The following is a 16,656-nucleotide window of genomic DNA, read 5'->3' as shown; positions in this document are numbered from 1 at the left end:
CATGGGTATTAGTGGGGTTCGTTTCCACTGAGCTGCAGTGGGGACTCCTTCTGTTCCCTTATTAAATGCTGACCTCTGATTCCATTTTCCTCACCAAATCCCAGATACCAGAGCTTCTGGTGAAAATACATGATTTCTGCTCTCTCATAATTATATCTAAGCTTTATTGTGTTCTTTATTCTATGACAGACAGTGTGCTAATTGTTCTACAAACGTTATTTTATCCTCACCACATGCCTCTAAAACAGGCTTTCTTGTCTTTCAACAGGGGGGAAATCTGAGAGGTTGGGTTGCTTGCCCAGAGTCACACAGCACACGACAGAGCCAGGATCTGCTAAAGCCCATGCTCTTAGCCAGCCTGCTTCCCACCTCCTTACAGGACTGCTGAAGAGATGAGTCCCCCAGGATGGAAAGAAGGGGGGCTTGGTGCTCTGTCCAGTTGTGGGGGTACAGAGCAGGGAAGCTTCCCAGGCCTTCTCCTCACCTCTGCCCCCAAGGCGGAGTTCAGTTCAGCTCTTTTCCCACTGCCCAGAGTGTCCTCCCTGCAACCCATCCCATGCTGGGCTTTGGATCCATTTTCTTCATCTCTTCTGGGCAGGGATGCTTGAGGCTGTCAGGGCTACTGATTGCTATTTCCTGTTCCAATCTCCAGTCTCTGCAGTGGGAATTCCCAGGGCCACTCCCATCCTGCTCCACCCCCAGACATCACAGCCCCTGGGTCCTCCCAGCCTTCTGGGAGCCTGCCTGTATTCTACTTGTGGGGTACATGAAGTGCTCTGTGCCCTACAGATCTGCTCAACCCCTTCTGCTCCTCCACACTGGCCCTGCCTTTCCAGTCACTGCTCCTCAGCTGTGCCAACAGCGGGGGTGGCGGGGAGCAGCAAGGCAGATAATCCAAGGTAGCAGGGAAAGTAAAAACCATCTCTCTTTGGCTGTGGAAGGTATTTTTGGACCTACAGTTGAATGTGGGTGGTGTGTGATGTGCTGGAAATTCACAACACTTCAAACCAAATCCTGAAGCGAAACCAGCAGGACCTGACTTCTGGTTTTAGGAATTAGAAAATCATCTACCCTCTTCCTATTTCCTGCTGGGCTGGGTAGCTTGGTGTCTCAGCCCACATTTAGGACCAGCTGAAGCAGAGCTGCCCCACGCTGGAAGCCAGACCCACGCTGTCCTGCTGACGACAGACACGAGCCAAACAAAACATCTGTGATGCCACTTGGCCCACGGACAACCAGTTTGACCCTTGGTCCTCACATGTTAACATGCGTCAGAATCTCCTGCAGAGCTTGTTAAAGGAGCTTGATGGGCCCCATCCCCAGAGTTTTTAAGGTGGAGTAGTTCTGAGGTGGAGCCCAGGAATTTGCATTTCTAACAAGTTCCCAGGTGATAAAGGGTCCAGGACCACACTTTGGGAACCACTGTTCTAGCCTAGTGGCTATAAACAGGGGAAATTTATGCATCCTTTCCTTTAATATTTAATAACCTTCCAGGGTCAACCATGTCCTTAAGGAGCTGAAAGTCAGCAGTTCCCACTGGGGCTCAGCAGTTAGTGAACCCGACTAGCATCCATGAGGACGCGGGTTCGATCCCTGGCCTTGCTCAGTGGGTTAAGGATCTGGCATTACTGTGAGCTGTGGTGTAGGTCACAGCTGGGGCTCGGGGATCCCGAGTTGCTGTGGCTGTGGTGTAGGTCGGTGGCTACAGCTCCGATTGGACCCCTAGCCTGGGAACCTCCATATGCTGCGGGTGTGACCCTAAAAGACAAAAAAAGAAAAAGAAAGAAAGAAAAGAAAAGAAAAAGAAAGAAAAGAAGTTGAAATTCAGATGTACATTGAGGAAGGATGGGTGCCTCTTTATTAAGTCACCACTGTGCCTCCGATGCATCCACAGACAGCATTTCCTTTAATCATGGCAGCATTTTCACCACGTGGGTGTGACTGCCCCCCCCGCTTCACTGCTGAGGATCTAAGCCACAGAGAAGTCCATGACTTGCCCAAGTCACACAGCTAGTCAGTGACCGTCCTGAAATCCACATCGGCCTAACTCCGGTGCCCATGCTTTTGCCAAGCCATCAAACTCGCCAGAGAAACGAGTCCCCTCGTCAAAGCATACCTTCTTCCTGGGGATGGAGCAGACTGGCCCCCTCTTTAAGGGGTCCCCTAAGGCTGTCCTTGCTCACAGGAAGGGCTGGATCAAGAGCCAGAAGACGCTATAAGCATTCTTTGCCTCCTTCCAAAGGGCTTTGCTGCGTGGCTGTGAATCCCAGAAGACAGGATGGGCTAACTCTGGGGCAGCCATAGGGCCCTAGGAATGCCACGCCTGAGGAAGCCCCTCCGTAACAAAGCACCTTAGTCCCTGAGGATACAGCAGAGCAGGATGGGGAAAGTGTCCATCTAATGTCTGTAAAGGCCCAAGAACAGGAACCCTGTCTGTTTTGATTAGCCATGTATCCCTGGCTCGTTACACAACACCTGATGTATATAGTTAAGACTGAATTACTTGTTGAATGAGAAAATGCTGAATGATGAGCCAAAGGTTAGGGAATCTCTGCCCTTAGCCAAAGGGACTTTGGATAATGTGCCCACTCATGGCTGAAAGTTTAGACACTCATAAAGCAGCCAGCCTTGAGAAAGAAGACGTGGCAGGGGATAATTCTGCTCGAGGTAATGGATTGGAAATATTTTCCAAATCCAGTGTGGGCTGAGCAGCAAAGATATTAACGGGTCTGCCAAGAGCTGACAAGAGTAATGCCATGTTCACTTCTGGATCCCCAGCCCCTGTGCCTGCTGAATGAACGAGTGAGAGAGTCTCCAATCCTTGAACGCCCAATGGGGAAAGTTCACACACTGCTGCAGCTGCAGAAAAAGCTTCCCCAAGGCTTTCAGGAAGGCGGGTGGGGTGGGGTGAGCAGTGAAGGGCATGGACTTGAGTGGAAAGGCCTGACTCTCCCTGAACACACACTCCCAGCAAAAGCAATGCCTGGCCCTGCGCTCTTAATCATTGCCCCACCCCCACGGCAACTTCCCTTCTTTTTATTTTATTTTATTTTTTTGCTTTTTAGGGCCCCATCTGCAGCATATGGAGGTTCCCAGGCTAGGGGTTGAATCAGAACTGTAGCTGCTGGCCTATACCACAGCCAAAGCAATGCAGGATCCGAGCCTCATCTGTGACCTACACCACAGCTCACAGCAGTGCCGGATCCTTAACCCACTGAGCAAAGCCAGGAATCGAACCTGCATCCTCATGGATTTGTTAACCACTGAGCCACAACGAGAACTCCACAGCAACCTCCCTTCTTTTTACAAGAGGGATAATGATGAATAATGATGACCACAACAGTAGCACCAATAACAACTGCTTCATAGACTTGTGAAGATGAAATTCTTGAGAAAGTGGTGCCACTGTGAGTAGAGTAAGTGCTTAACAAACACCTGGTGACCGAACAAGTTCATTGAGGGCCTGGCCTGTGGCTGGGTCACTTCCCAGTCTGGAGAGCCCCTCACCTCTCCAGGAAAGAACATTCTTCCTCTGTCTAATTTGCCTTCCTCCTACTGCAACTTCAACCCTCTTACTCCACTGTCCTTGGTGACAGGATGGCAGTTGGTGGGACCTTTCTATAATATTAGTGCTCCAGGATTTCCAGGAAACCAGCAGTAAAGGAGTTGTTGGAGTCATGCATTCATATGGTGTGTGCAGTGACTTAACATATGATCGGTCCATATCAGTGCAACTTGAAGCCACTTGGTAACATAGGGGTTTGCTACCCTGTGTGCAGCATGTCAGCCCTTCCCCTGCCACTCAGCACACACCCTGATGTCTCCCCTCCTTCAGCTGCATGTGTGCAAAACTCAGCCTGGACCAGGCATTCCCAGAACGTGAGTCAAATAACAGTTGTTCTTGGACAATACACTATTTTGCATTATCTGTGATGCTACAGTTTGACTTCATTCAGCTCTTCGTTTAATCCATAAGCTCCAGATGATCCCACTTACGCGCTTGGGCAAACAGGTCCAGCACCAGGGACAGAGGAGTCAGTGAGAGCGGCTGGGATGTCAGGTTGGGTACAGCCGAAATGACCAGGCAGAAAGGGGACTGCCAGGGACCATGCATCTCCCGTTTTATTGAGGGGATCGTGCTGGTCTTCACAACCACAACCCCACCAGATCCCCTGTAAAGTCTGCAAGCAGGTTGTCACGGCTTCCATTTAATAGATGAGAAGTTGGAGGCCCTGAGAACAGCTCCAGATCCAAAGGTTCAGAGTGGGAGGTTGAGTCGGACCTGCCCGCTCTCCAGTCCCTGGATGTAATCTTCTCCCCAAGTCAAGCCTTGATGGCTCACATGGCCTACAGCTCCAAGCAACTTGGTGCTGGGAGCTTAAAACTGAGAGGGCCCCTACCAATGGATGACAGGAAATTCAGAGTGTCTGCACCCCTTGTTTTTTAATTTTTTTTTTTGGTCTTTTTTTTTTGCCTTTTCTAGGGCCTCTCCTGCGGCACATGGAGGTTCCCAGGCTAGGGGTTGAATCGGAGCTATAGCTGCTGGCCTACATCACAGCCACAGCAACGCAGGATCCGAGCTGCATCTGTAACCTTACACTACAGCTCACGGCAACGCCGGATCCTTAACCCACTGAGCAAGGCCAGGGATCGAACCCTCAACCTCATGGTTCCTAGTTGGATTTGTTAACCACTGAGCCACGATGGGAACTCAGGTCTGCACCCCTTGTTTCAGAAATCTGGGAACTAGAAGTAACTGAATCCCAAGGTCCCCAGGAAAAATCACTCTCAATGCCCTCTTTGGGGCGTGACCTATATTGAGACCAGGGCAGGAATAAGAAGCCATGGTGTCACGCTCCCCAACCCTGGCTTGTGTTCAGATTACATTTTGTCCTTCTCTCCCCTCCACCCCCACCCCCAGCTTCCCATTAGGGATGCCAAGCAGGTCTGGGTTCCCAGACCCCTGGGAGGAGCCAGCCAATGAGCCTGCCAAGTCCAGGGTACATGAGCTGGTGGTCTAACTCGGCTTCTGAGATGCAGCCAGATGAGGACAGGACCCTGGACCTCTGTGCTGCAGGCGCATCTCCTCCCCGACCCCAAGGTCTGTCTGGCTGTAGAAGGTGCTGGAGTCTGCCCCTTTTCTCTTATAAGAGGAAGAAAGAAAAGCAGTGGGAGGGATGGAGGGGGAGGGAGGGGAGGGTGTAATAGGACGGAGACTAGAAGGGAACAAAGAAAACTGAAGAGCTCATTTGTTAAGGTCATGAAAGGGAGGGAGCTTTTTTCCAATGTTATTGCTCTTATGATGGTGATTGGGCCACACATGAAACAGGGAAGGGATAAGAGGCTGGAGTTGGTGCTGAAGTTGTGTGATGCTGCAGACTCGGTGGGTTGCAGATTCCGAGGGCAGGCAGACAGTATGGAGCCCAGTGTGTGGGGAGAGAGTGATCCTGGGATTCCTCAAACCCCTCCAGGGTTACCTCTCCAGGCTCAGTTCCTGGTGATCTGAATCCTGTCAGCTCAGATTCCTGAACTTCCAAAACAGAATTGGGTCTCAACTCATGGGGCAAGGTCAGGCATTGGCTAGGAACTGGCTGCCATTCCCGGCTCAGGCCACATCAGTGCCCAGATCCATCTGGCAGCAAATGGTTGGCTGAGGGAAGCTGGGTCCCCCATCTGCTCCCCATGCAGGCCATGCCCTGCAGTCCAGGGAGCAAGAAGGCTTATAGGTGGTTGACTGATGGGGCAGGGCGGCTGGGACAGAAAAGAGGGCCCAGCAGCCCCACAGTCCAGCTCCAGCACGAAGCCTTTCCAGGAATTGCTCCCATGCCCCTCTCTTGCCAGGTGGGCCTTATCTCTCTGGCAGATGAAAGACAGTTCTGAATAAATACCAGGCCTGGGCCTGCCTCACCACTACTGCCCCAAACACACTCTCAATATGCACATGTGCCTAAGGGTGCACACTGACCTGTGCACACGCACACATATACTGATGCCTCAGGTCCAAACTCACTCCCATGAGGCTTCTCCTGCAGGTGCAATAATGTGGCCTCACTGCTGCCTCAGCCCTGGGCAGCTACAAAGCAGGTGACTGGTCCTCCTGGTTGAGGGGTGGGGCTGTGCTCAAGGGCTTTGTAGGTGGACAGTCCTTAGGACCTGCTGGGGGGCAGAACAGAGAGCTTCAGCCCTGGGCCAGGGGATGAGAGGAGAGGAGGGGAGTCTGTAAGAGAAGTACAGTGAGCTCTTTCTGACCCGGTATAAAAGCAGCCCTTTTTAGAGACAGAAAGACGGTCAAGCTCCGACAAAGCCCTTCCAGTGCTTAATGAATGTCTCTCTTTAAACCTGGTCATTGGTGCCAAAGCCCCTTAAGCTTTGCATTCATGGAGCCCAGTGATAATAAGAATACTGGCTAACAGGCTTGCTATTTGCAGGCATTTTTCTAGAAGGACTTTATGACTCACCCGGCGGGTCTTGCCCCTCCCCCAGGCCATCTCCCTTTCCATAATGGACCTGTCTGGGCATAGCATGGCCCTGGTCAGGGCCATTTGGAGGAGCATCTGAAAGGCAGGACTTCTGGGGAGGTGCCTGGATGTATCCTCTGCTCAGGCCCAAGGACAGCAGGGGCAGAGGAGGGACTGGGAAGCAATGTCATTTTTCTCCTAGAAGCTTTAGTCCAGTGTCTGCAGCTGTGGATAAGGAGGGCCAGAGGATGGGTGCTGGGCTGGGGCCGGGGCCGGGGCGGGGGTGGGGGTGGGGGGTGGCAGCGGAGGGAGGTACAGCTGAGCCCCTGCCTGCCAGGAAGGCAGCCGCCCGCTGGTGGGGAGGGAAGATGGTGACTGCTCCCCAGTCCAGCCGCGCCTGTCCTGGCTCATCTCAGCCTGGGCTGGGGAAGTGCCTGGGACACTGATGATAACTTGAAGAGGTGAGGACCAAGGCAGGGACCCGTTGGCCTCCTCCTCCCGGCCTTTGTGTGAACACACTTTGTTTGAGCCCTGCGTTCACATCCCAGCCCTGGCATTTCGTAACCTTTCTGAGTTGGTTTCTTCACGTTAAGACCATGCAGGGCAGTATGAAGATTAAAAAGATAATGTCTGCAAAAGCACCCAGCACTGGCTGGCACCTAGAAAGCCCTCGATAAATGTCAGCCATTGTTTTATCATCATCATTAGTGCTGGGATTATGCGGACCCTCCACGGCGCTCACTCCAGATGCTTACAATAGCCTCCCAGGCATGCTCCCTAGCTCTCATCTCTCCAATCCATCCCACACAGAGCTGCCAGAACAACGGTCAACTGTGATGATTTGGTCCCATTATTCTGCTGCTAATAAGCCTCTACCAGCTCCCCACTGCCTACACGATCACATCCAAAGGCTCTTTCCATCGGGCACAAACTATCCTTCCTGCCTCCCCTCTGGCCATTCCCTGTGCATCCCCACCTGGTCAGCTCATCCCAAGTCTAGCCACCCCTCGTGCACTTGCCCGCCCCTGTGCCTTTGCTTCTAGGACTCGCTTCATGCAGAATTCCTCTGCTCCAATGAAAGTCTTCCACCCTTCAAGGCTTGCACAAACACCTGCTTTTCTGCACAGCCTCTTCCGACCCTGGCACAGCTAATAGCTTCCTCGGCTGACGGACGCAGCACGTGGCTTAGGCTACTCTCAGCACTGATCCACCCTGCGTGTGGCTGTGTATATGAGGGCAGTACTTCTCAAAGGGTGGTCCCCTGGACCAGCCGCATTTGCAGCCCCTGGAAACTTGTCAGAAATGCAAGTTCTGGAGTTCCGTCGTGGCTCAGCGGAAACGAATCTGACTAGCATCCATGAGGACGTGGGTTCGATCCCTGGCCTTGCTCAGTGGGTTAAGAATCAGGCATTGCTGTGAGCTGTAGTGTAGGTCAAAGATGCGGCTCGGATCCTGAGTTGCTGTGGCTGTGGTGTAGGCCAGCAGCTACAGCTCCGATTCATCCCCTAGCCTGGGAAGCTCCATATGCTGCTGGTATGGCTCTAAAATGACAAAAGAAAAGAAAAGAAATGCAAGTTCTCAGGCCCCAGCCTAGACCTACTGGCTGAGAAAGGCTGGGGATGATCCCCAGCACTCCAGATTCTGATGGACTCCCAGTTGGGGAACCCCTGGTGTAAGGTCTCCGTACCTTACAGGTAGAGCCTGAAACACAGAGGAAGTGATGGGTTAGACCAGATCCCCTGGGTAGCTTTGAAAAGCTACTGCCCCCTGCAGAGATCCTGATTTAATTGGTCTGGGGTAGGACCTATGTAGCCACGTTTTTTTTCCTACTAAACGTTTATAAATACCTCCACAAATATAAAGCAGTTAACAGATTGTACTGTGAACACCTGTTTGCTTACCATCAACATTTGGCTGTATTTGCTTTATCACATATCCATCCATCATGCTTCTATCCATGCATTCATCCATTTTATTTTTTGATACATTTCAAAGTTGCAGACATTATGCACATTACCCAAACACATGTAAGTGATTAAAACCCCCTGTAGGTGTGTCCACGGTGCCGCCAGGGCTGCTCTGACCTCAGCTGGGAACCTCTGCCAGCCTCCTAGCCTTCGTTTCCACTGTGAAATGAAGATGATGGTGGATGATGATGATGATGCCTGCTCTGTCTCCCCACGTTGGAGGGAGAGAATGAGATCACATCTGAGAAGGCCCTTTGCAAAGGGTTTGGAATTAGGAGAAAAATGATTGCTGACTCCAGGTTGGAAAGAGCTGTCACAGGTTGTCAGATAAAACACAGGATGCCCAGTGGTATTTGAGTTGCAGATAAGTGACAAATAATTTTTTCAGCATATGTCCCAAGTATTGCATGAGCATATTTATGCTAAAATGTTTTATTGTTTCTCTGAATTTTTTGTTGTTGTGGTTGTCTTTTTAGGCCTGCACCGTGGCACATTGAGGTTCCCAGGCTAGGAGTCAAATCAGAGCTGCAGCTGCCAGTCTATGTCCTAGACACAGCAATGTGGGATCCAAGCCACATCTGAGACCTACACCACAGCTCATGCCAACACAGGATCCCCGACCCACTGAGAGAGGCCAGGGGTGGATACCACTGAGCCACGAAGGGAACTCCATTTCTCTGAAATTTAAATTGCACTGGCCATCCTGTATTTTGATTTGCTAAGTCTGACAACAGGCACTAAACCCTATCCTGTGGAGGAGAGCGGGGATTGGATCCTCCACCCAGACAACAGCACCTACTGCTCTGCCCAGTGTGCCTCTCAGGTGCCTGGGAGCATGTGGCTGTTGGCCAGGCCTAGTGGGCAGGGCCAGGCAGGGGTCTGCTTTAAGCTGTCATCTGCCAAGGTGTGATTGTGAGGGCCAGGCCCTCCATATATATGAAGGGAGGGAGAGAGCAAGCAAGAGCAAGTGAGAGAAAGAGAGAGAGAGAGGACGATTGATTGATTTTAAGAAATGGGCTTATGTGATTTTAGAGACTAGCAAATCCAAAATCTGCAGGATGGGCTGGCAGGCTAAAGACCCAGAGAAGAGCAGATACTGTAGCTCAAGTCTGAAGGCTCTCTGCTGGCAGAATTCCCTCCTGCTGGAGGGGAGGTCCGTCTTTGTTCTCATCAGGTCTTCAACTGATTGGATGAGGCCCACCCACATGATAGAGGGCAATCTGCTTTATTCAGAGTCCACTGATTTAAATGGCAATCTCATCCAAAAACATCCTTACAGAAACATCCAGAATAATGTCTGACCAGATATCTTGGTCCTGTGGCCCAGCCAAGTTGACACAAAATTAGCCATCACAGTCAGCAAGTCTCAAACATCAGGGCACAAAAGCATCACTTGGGGGAACTCATTAAAATGCAGGTCCCCAGGCTCCACCCAGAGATTTTGATGCATTAGCTCTGGCCCAGTGCCCAGGAGCCAGCATTTTAACCATCATTCCAGATGGTTCCACTCCAAAAGCTCCATGGGCCCACTTTGGGAAGCACTGCAGTTGGATTCATAATTATTTGCCGACTCCAGGAATGCTGAAGGCCACAGTGTGGGTGGGAAGGCTTCCAAGCCAGGGCTGGGCCACCCCTGCAAGCCTGTGTCCTGGGGGCTCTGGCGCAGGTGTAGTGATGGCAGATGGAGAGCCTGCCAGCTAGTCCCACCCCTGGAGGGGATCACCGTGGCGTCTGCAGACAGACACAGGAGACAGAGAGCAAGACTTGTGCCTACATCATCTCTGGCACTAACCCAGAGGGCGAACCCCTGAACCTCTCCTGACCCCACTTGGACCCTGGAGTGCCTGTCTTTCTCCCATGTGAGTGGAGTTGGTGGACGTGCTCGGCCTCTCAGGAGCCGATGAGATCATGGCTCAGGAATCTGTGTGCAGTTGGTTGCCCCTGAAAAGAACCGCTCACTCAGCTGGGGAAGCGAGCAGCTGAATGTTCACAGGCTGGGCGGGTGGCGGGGATCGAGGGGTGGGGGGAAGCAGGGCAGCTGCAGGGACCCACAGCATCCCAAACACCCACCAGCTAGCATTCGTCCTCTCCCGCAGAAAGAGGAAAATCGATCCAGGACAGAGGAAGCCTATATGACATCGCTTGTTTTTTTTAATGGACTCCCATAGACCATGGGTCAAAGTTATGCCCTTGAAAACCCTAAGAGCTAAATGGTACCAGCCTGGGAGAGGAAGGAGTCAGGCAGAAAAAGAAATTTGGTGGTTTGTTAGGCTTATCTCCCGGCACCAGCTCACCTATAACATAGGGCTAGCAGGATGGAGGCTTCCACTGGGTGGCCCAGAATGAAGGTCCCCGGGGGAGAGGAAGCACAGGCCTCGTGCAGGAGGAAGCAGCCATCCTTGGCGCTCTGCACGTGCCTGATGCAGAGCACGTCGGCTCTCCGTTCAGCTCAAATGGGTGCAGGGCAGGAGAGGAGGTTAATGGCTGTTCCGTCTTCCAGGCCCTTTGGTCCCCTGGTTCTGTACCCTGCAGCTCTGGGCTGTCTGTCTCAGCCACTTTAGAGTGACCACAAGGCCACCACGCCCTTTCTCCCCAGTCGTCCTGCCCAGGCCCAGCTGACATTCTTCAGCCCTGTGAGTGATGGCACAGTGGCTGGGAAGGGGGTTCAGACAAGACGTGGGGTGCCAAGAACACCTTAAAAAGAAAGGCCAAAGGACTAGGACTCCGCAGCCCAGGCAAAGAACAAGTCCATCAATGGGATGGGGTGAGGGTGTCAAAATCCTCAAGTCTCTGAAGGGCAGTCACTTAGAGAGGATGACCAGTGACGCCTGTCACTCTGCAGACAGCAAGGCAGAGAGAGTGTGAGCCAAATATGAACCCAAATCTGAAGCCCAGAGCCCGGCCAGCCCCCTCCATCTCCGAGGGCACCCGGCTGCCACCCAGAGGAAACACGACTCCATCGGACACCAACCACAGAAGCCAGCCCGCAGCCCAGCACCCCCCAAACACCCATTACGGCCTGTCATCCATGAATATTTCCACACTCTCCCTGAGTCTATTCCTATATTTAGCTTATGCCACCTCTGGGGGTTATGAGTTCCATATAAGTTTACTACCTGCTGTGTAAATAGCACTTACTTTCATTTGTGCTAAAGCTGCCTTTTGCCAGCTTCAAGGGCTGCCCGCCGCCTCGTTCTGATTTCAGGGACGTTGGAGATCAAGTCCACCTGTCACCTCAGCCACAGACTCCACAGGCCGAGGAGATGGCCACCGCCTCACGCTTCCTTCCTGCTGGAGTCCTGGTAGAATTTGAGTCTCACCTCAGACACAGTCCATTAAAGAAGGAACGTGGCTGTACACCCAGTTTTGCCCGGGTCAGAACCCAATGCCAGGCTCTTTCCTAGACCCTCAACCATAATCCTGGATGTTTGGCTGGTCTTTTCGTCCAAACAAGCACACAGGGCCAAAGCTTTTAGGGGAGGGTTTCTAACAGCTCCTGAGATTTGCTGAGCTGTGGCATGGCCCTGGCAACTCACAACTTGCAGGCATAACTTTACATATCTTCCCTGAATGTGTGGCCTTACTTATGGGTTAAAGCGAAGTTGGCCTGTTGTCAGGCCCTACCCACCGGGTGATCTGACATTTCATCCCTTGGAAGCTTTTGATGCCATCTACATTTTCCTTTTTTTTTTTTTTGCCATACCTACAGCATGCAGAAGTTCCCATGCCATCTCTGGCCTCTCTCAGAGGGGTTAAGGGTCCAGCATTGCCATGAGCTATGGTGTGGGTTGCAGATGCAGCTCAGATCCCATGTTGCTGTGGCTGTGGCATACGTCAGCAGCTGCAGCTCTGAATCAACCCCTAGCCTAGGAACTTCCATATGCTGTGGGTACAGCTCTAAAAAGCAATAAATAAATAAATAGAAAGAAAGAGAGAGAGAGAGAGAGAGAGAGAGAGAGAGAGAGAGGAAGGAAGGAAGGAAGGAAGGAAGGAAGGAAGGAGGAAGAAAGAAAGAAGAAAAGAAAGAAAGAAAAGAAAGAAGAAGAAAAGAAAGAGAAGAAAGAAAAGAAAGAAAGAAAGAAAGAAGAAAAAGAAAGAAAGGAAAGAGAAAGAAAGAAAGAAAGAAAGAAAGAAAGAAAGAAAGAAAGACAAAAAGGAAGAAAGAGAAAGGAAAAAAGTTCCCAGGTTAGGGGTTGAACCCTGGATCCTTAACCCACTGAGCCACCAGGGAACTCCAGATGTCACATACATTTTCTATCAGATTCTACTATCAGCTACTCCCCTGTGCAAAAAAAGGATATCATTTCTGTTTTGTTCTTAAGCCAGTCACTAGCTCATGATCCAAGGGACCCCAGAAGATCTCCCTGTCCCAGGTGTGGGATGCTGGCAGGGTGCGGTGAGCACACCCCCAAACTCCTTGGAGAGCTTCAAGGCCAGCGAGCCTTCTGGCTAACAGGGGCCTTCCCAGAGGCAAGGCAATGGCTCAAATTATTATAACTTTTTAATTGTGGTGAAATATACAGAACAGTTACCATTTTAAGCATTTTTACTTTGTTTTCTGCTTTTTAGGGCTGCATGTACAGCATATGGAAGTTCCCAGGCTAAGGGTGGAATCAGAGCTGCAGAGCCACTGGCCTAAACGATAACCACAGCAACACAGGATCTGAGCCTTGTCTGTGACCTGCACCAGAGCTCACAGCAGCTCTGGATCCTTAACCCGCTGAGCAAGGCCAGGGATCAAACCTGCCTCTTCATGGATACTAGTCGGTTTCATTACCTCTGAGCCACAGTGGGAACTCCGCCATTTTAACCATTTTTAAGTGTACAGTAGCATTATGCATATTCACATTGCTACCATCACCACCATCCTCTCCAGAACTTTCCTCTTCTCCAAAGGAAACTCTGTACCCGTTAAATACTAACTCTCCCTACTCCCCTCCCCCAGCCCCTAGTGACCACTGTTCTACTTTCTGCCTTTACAAATTTGGCTACTCTAAAGTACCTCATGAAAGTGGAGTTGTTCATTATTTGATCTTTCACTTAGCAAAATGTCCTCAAGGTTCATCCATGCTGTAGCATGTGTCACCAAAAAAAAATTTTTTTTTTTGGCCACGCTTTCAGCATATGGAAGTTCCTGGGCCAGGGAGTCTGAGTCGCAGTTTGACCTATGCCGCAGCTGTGGCAACAGAAGGTCCTTAACCCATGGTACCACAGTGGGAGCTCCTCACCAAAATTTTTTTTTTTTTGCTTTTTAGGCCCACACCTGAGATGTATGGCGGTTTCCAGGATTGGGATCTAATCAGAGCTACAGCTGCTGGCCTACACCACAGCCACAGCAATGAGGGATCTGATCTGTGTCTGTGACCTACACCACAGCTCATGGCAATGCTGGATCGCCGACCCACTGAGTGAGGACAGGGATTGAACCCACATCCTCACAGATGCTAGTCAGATTCGTTTCTACTGCACCACAACAGGAACTCCCTCACCAAATTATTTTTTAAGATATGTCACCTTAAAGGTGGCATTTTGGTGAAGAAGGAATGGACACATTCACAGGATTGGCACCCATAAGTGTGGACAGGTGCACACACTTGGCTCGTACAGATCCAGGTGTGTAAATGCCCATGGGCTTGCACACTCCCCTCCACACGACCTCCACAAATCCCAGAAGGCTGCCCTTGTGCCCCTTAGGAGTAGTTCTCAGAACTTCTTGTGCAGTAGTGACACCTGAAGAGGTGGTCACACTGCAGGTCCCAGCTGAGACTCCTATTGGGCGCTTCATGGCACTGCTGCACTTGTAACAAGGGAAGGACCCGACACCAGCCCAAGCCCCTGTGCAGCCAGCCCTCCCTGCATGGCTTCTTGTGAAAACAGCAGGGGACAGCTCTGTGGGGAAATTGGGCCACCACGTCCCCAAGGGCACTCCTGGCCTGTGAGAGTCATTCTAACTCCCAACACCCTTCCCATTTCTCTCCACTCAACTGAGCCCTGGACAGCGCACACCAAGGGTGAGGCAGCGTGCTGGGGGTCTGTGCGGAAAAGAGGCCAAGCAAGGAGTTCCAGGGAGTTCGGGTGGAACAAGACAAGAGCACCAAGGCTATCACACAGGCAGAGCTTGACACGGGCCATGAGCTTGACCTTGGCCACCGGTATTTTTTTTTTTTTTGTCTTTTCTAGGGTCACACCTGCGACATATGGAGGTTCCCAGGCTAGGGGTCAAGTTGGAGCTGTAGCCAAGGGCCTAAACCATAGCCACAGCAATGCCAGATCCGAGCCGTGTCTGTGACCTCCACCACAGCTCACGGAAACTCGGGATCCTTAACCCACTGAGCGAGGCCAGGGATCGAACCCACAACCTCATGGTTCCTAGTTGGATTTGTTAACCGCTGAGCCACGATGGGAACTCCCTTGCCACCCGTATTCTAAGCAAAGAAAGAAAGCACTTCTGGAGCAGGGAAGGCTCCTCAGAGGAGGTGGCCCCTGAGCTCGACAGGATCCTAACAGTACATAGAGAAGAGGCAGGAAAGCGAGGCGTGGTGTTAGGAGTCAGCCAGGATCCAGTGCGACACGGAGGGAGGGATGACTCCGAGTCAGGACTCTGGCTACGGCTCCAAGTGCTTTGCATTTAGCCGTATGACTGGGACAAATCTCCAGGTTTTACAGGCTCTGGTTCCTTGTGCCCAGAGCAGGGCTGGAATGACGGGATTGGAGGTTGGGATCGTGCTATGGAGGGCCTTGAATGCATTTCATCCAGGGAGAAGCTGGGAGCCAGTCAATGTTCTAGAGCTGAGACACATACTCCTTTGAGCTACAGGCTTGTAGGGAGCAGGGGTCTCTCTTGACCTGTGCCCGCCCCCGCCCCCACCATAAGTTTGCTCGGGCTGGCCTGGCACCTCCCATCTCCTCCTCCTTTTCCACTTGGGGAATTGCCTTCAGTGAGTACATAACCCAGGGAAGCAGGTTTCCTCTGGCTCCTGGAAGGACTTGCAGCCCCCTCCCGGCACCCGTTCACAAAATCAGGAACTGTGAACTCTAAATAATTTATAAACATGTTAAATAAGACCAGTTCTAGCCTTGATCCCTGGGGAGCTCACTGTTACAACTTCCCTCATTTAATATCAGCCTGAGCCAGACATCATTAGGAAGGGAAATCTCTGTCTCTTTCTCTTTTCAAAATCATGTAGCTTAAACGGTTTGGGATTATTTGCTGCTGTGAATCATTCCTGCCCCTGCTCCCTCCCATTACGAGGATAATTAAGAACTGACTATGGTTGGCAAAAAGCATTCAACAGCCAACTTTTTATTTGGTTTTTCAAGTGCCCCAGCCCTCTCTGCCCGCGGCCCCCGCCCCCTGCCAGCCTTCCTTTTCTCGTCCCTGCAGCCTTGCAGCCCAGGTCCCCCCAGGGCTCCCCCCATGCAGGTCTGCTGCCTGTAAACACACTTGGGGCCCCATGGAAACCACACACTGAATGGAGGGAAAGTAGGGACACCATTCACTTTCCTCTTATTCCACTGCCCCATTTCCTCCAGGCACCTTGCCTGGTGTCCCTTGGGCCCGCAGCCAGAGTGCATTTGTTCGGCTGCCCTGGTCACCCGGGAATGGGGTGGGCTCAGATCCCAGACCTGTCCCCCAGCTGGTCATTCTTTCTTTCGAGAGTCACTCTCTCTGACCGGCTCCGGCAGGATTAGAGGCTTCAGGAGGAAGAGCGTGCCTCTGATGGCAGAAGGAGGGGTCCCCTCACTGGGCGACCTCCAAGGCTGGCCAGTCGAGGCCCTGTGGGATGAGGGGTCCCCAGCCCCCATCCCTCCACCCCACCACAGAGGCTCGTCAATGTCCTGCTGATCGGAGAGGGCCAGGGCTTGCAGCCAGCCTAATTCTTTGAAGGCGGCCCCAGAACTGGGGTGATCTTCATTTCCCAGCCCCCAACCAGAATCATGTCTAAATGAAAAATCCTAGAAATTCTTTTCACAGTCTAACTTAAATCTTTTCTGCTGCAGATTCCATGCATCATGCTGTGTTCTGGGTTCAGAAAGCTGAGGTCCCGCCTCATTTGTATAATAAATCACCGTGGAAACAAAGGCAAACCGTAAAGACACACAGGAGGTCAAGCCACCTTTCAGGGGAGGTTGAGATTAGAATGCAACAAAGCTTCTAGGGCATCCGCCAAACTTTAAGGCCCTAACCTTTATATAACCCATACCGAAACAGCTATTTTGTAGTTTTCTGT

At 51.6% G+C, this 16,656-nt stretch overlaps 1 protein-coding gene across 2 annotated transcripts in view; it reads right to left on the bottom strand.

Moving 5' to 3' along the window:
- The window catches only part of SEMA5B (semaphorin 5B), a 141,106-nt gene that overhangs the window by 64,654 nt on the left and 59,796 nt on the right, over positions 1–16,656 (bottom strand). The window lies entirely within an intron of this gene.

Source organism: Phacochoerus africanus, chromosome 1 (genome assembly GCF_016906955.1).
Source record: "Phacochoerus africanus isolate WHEZ1 chromosome 1, ROS_Pafr_v1, whole genome shotgun sequence".
Classification (NCBI taxonomy): domain Eukaryota; kingdom Metazoa; phylum Chordata; class Mammalia; order Artiodactyla; family Suidae; genus Phacochoerus; species Phacochoerus africanus.
Note: the sequence above shows the minus strand (reverse complement) of the source record. Positions and strands in the feature narration are given on the sequence as shown.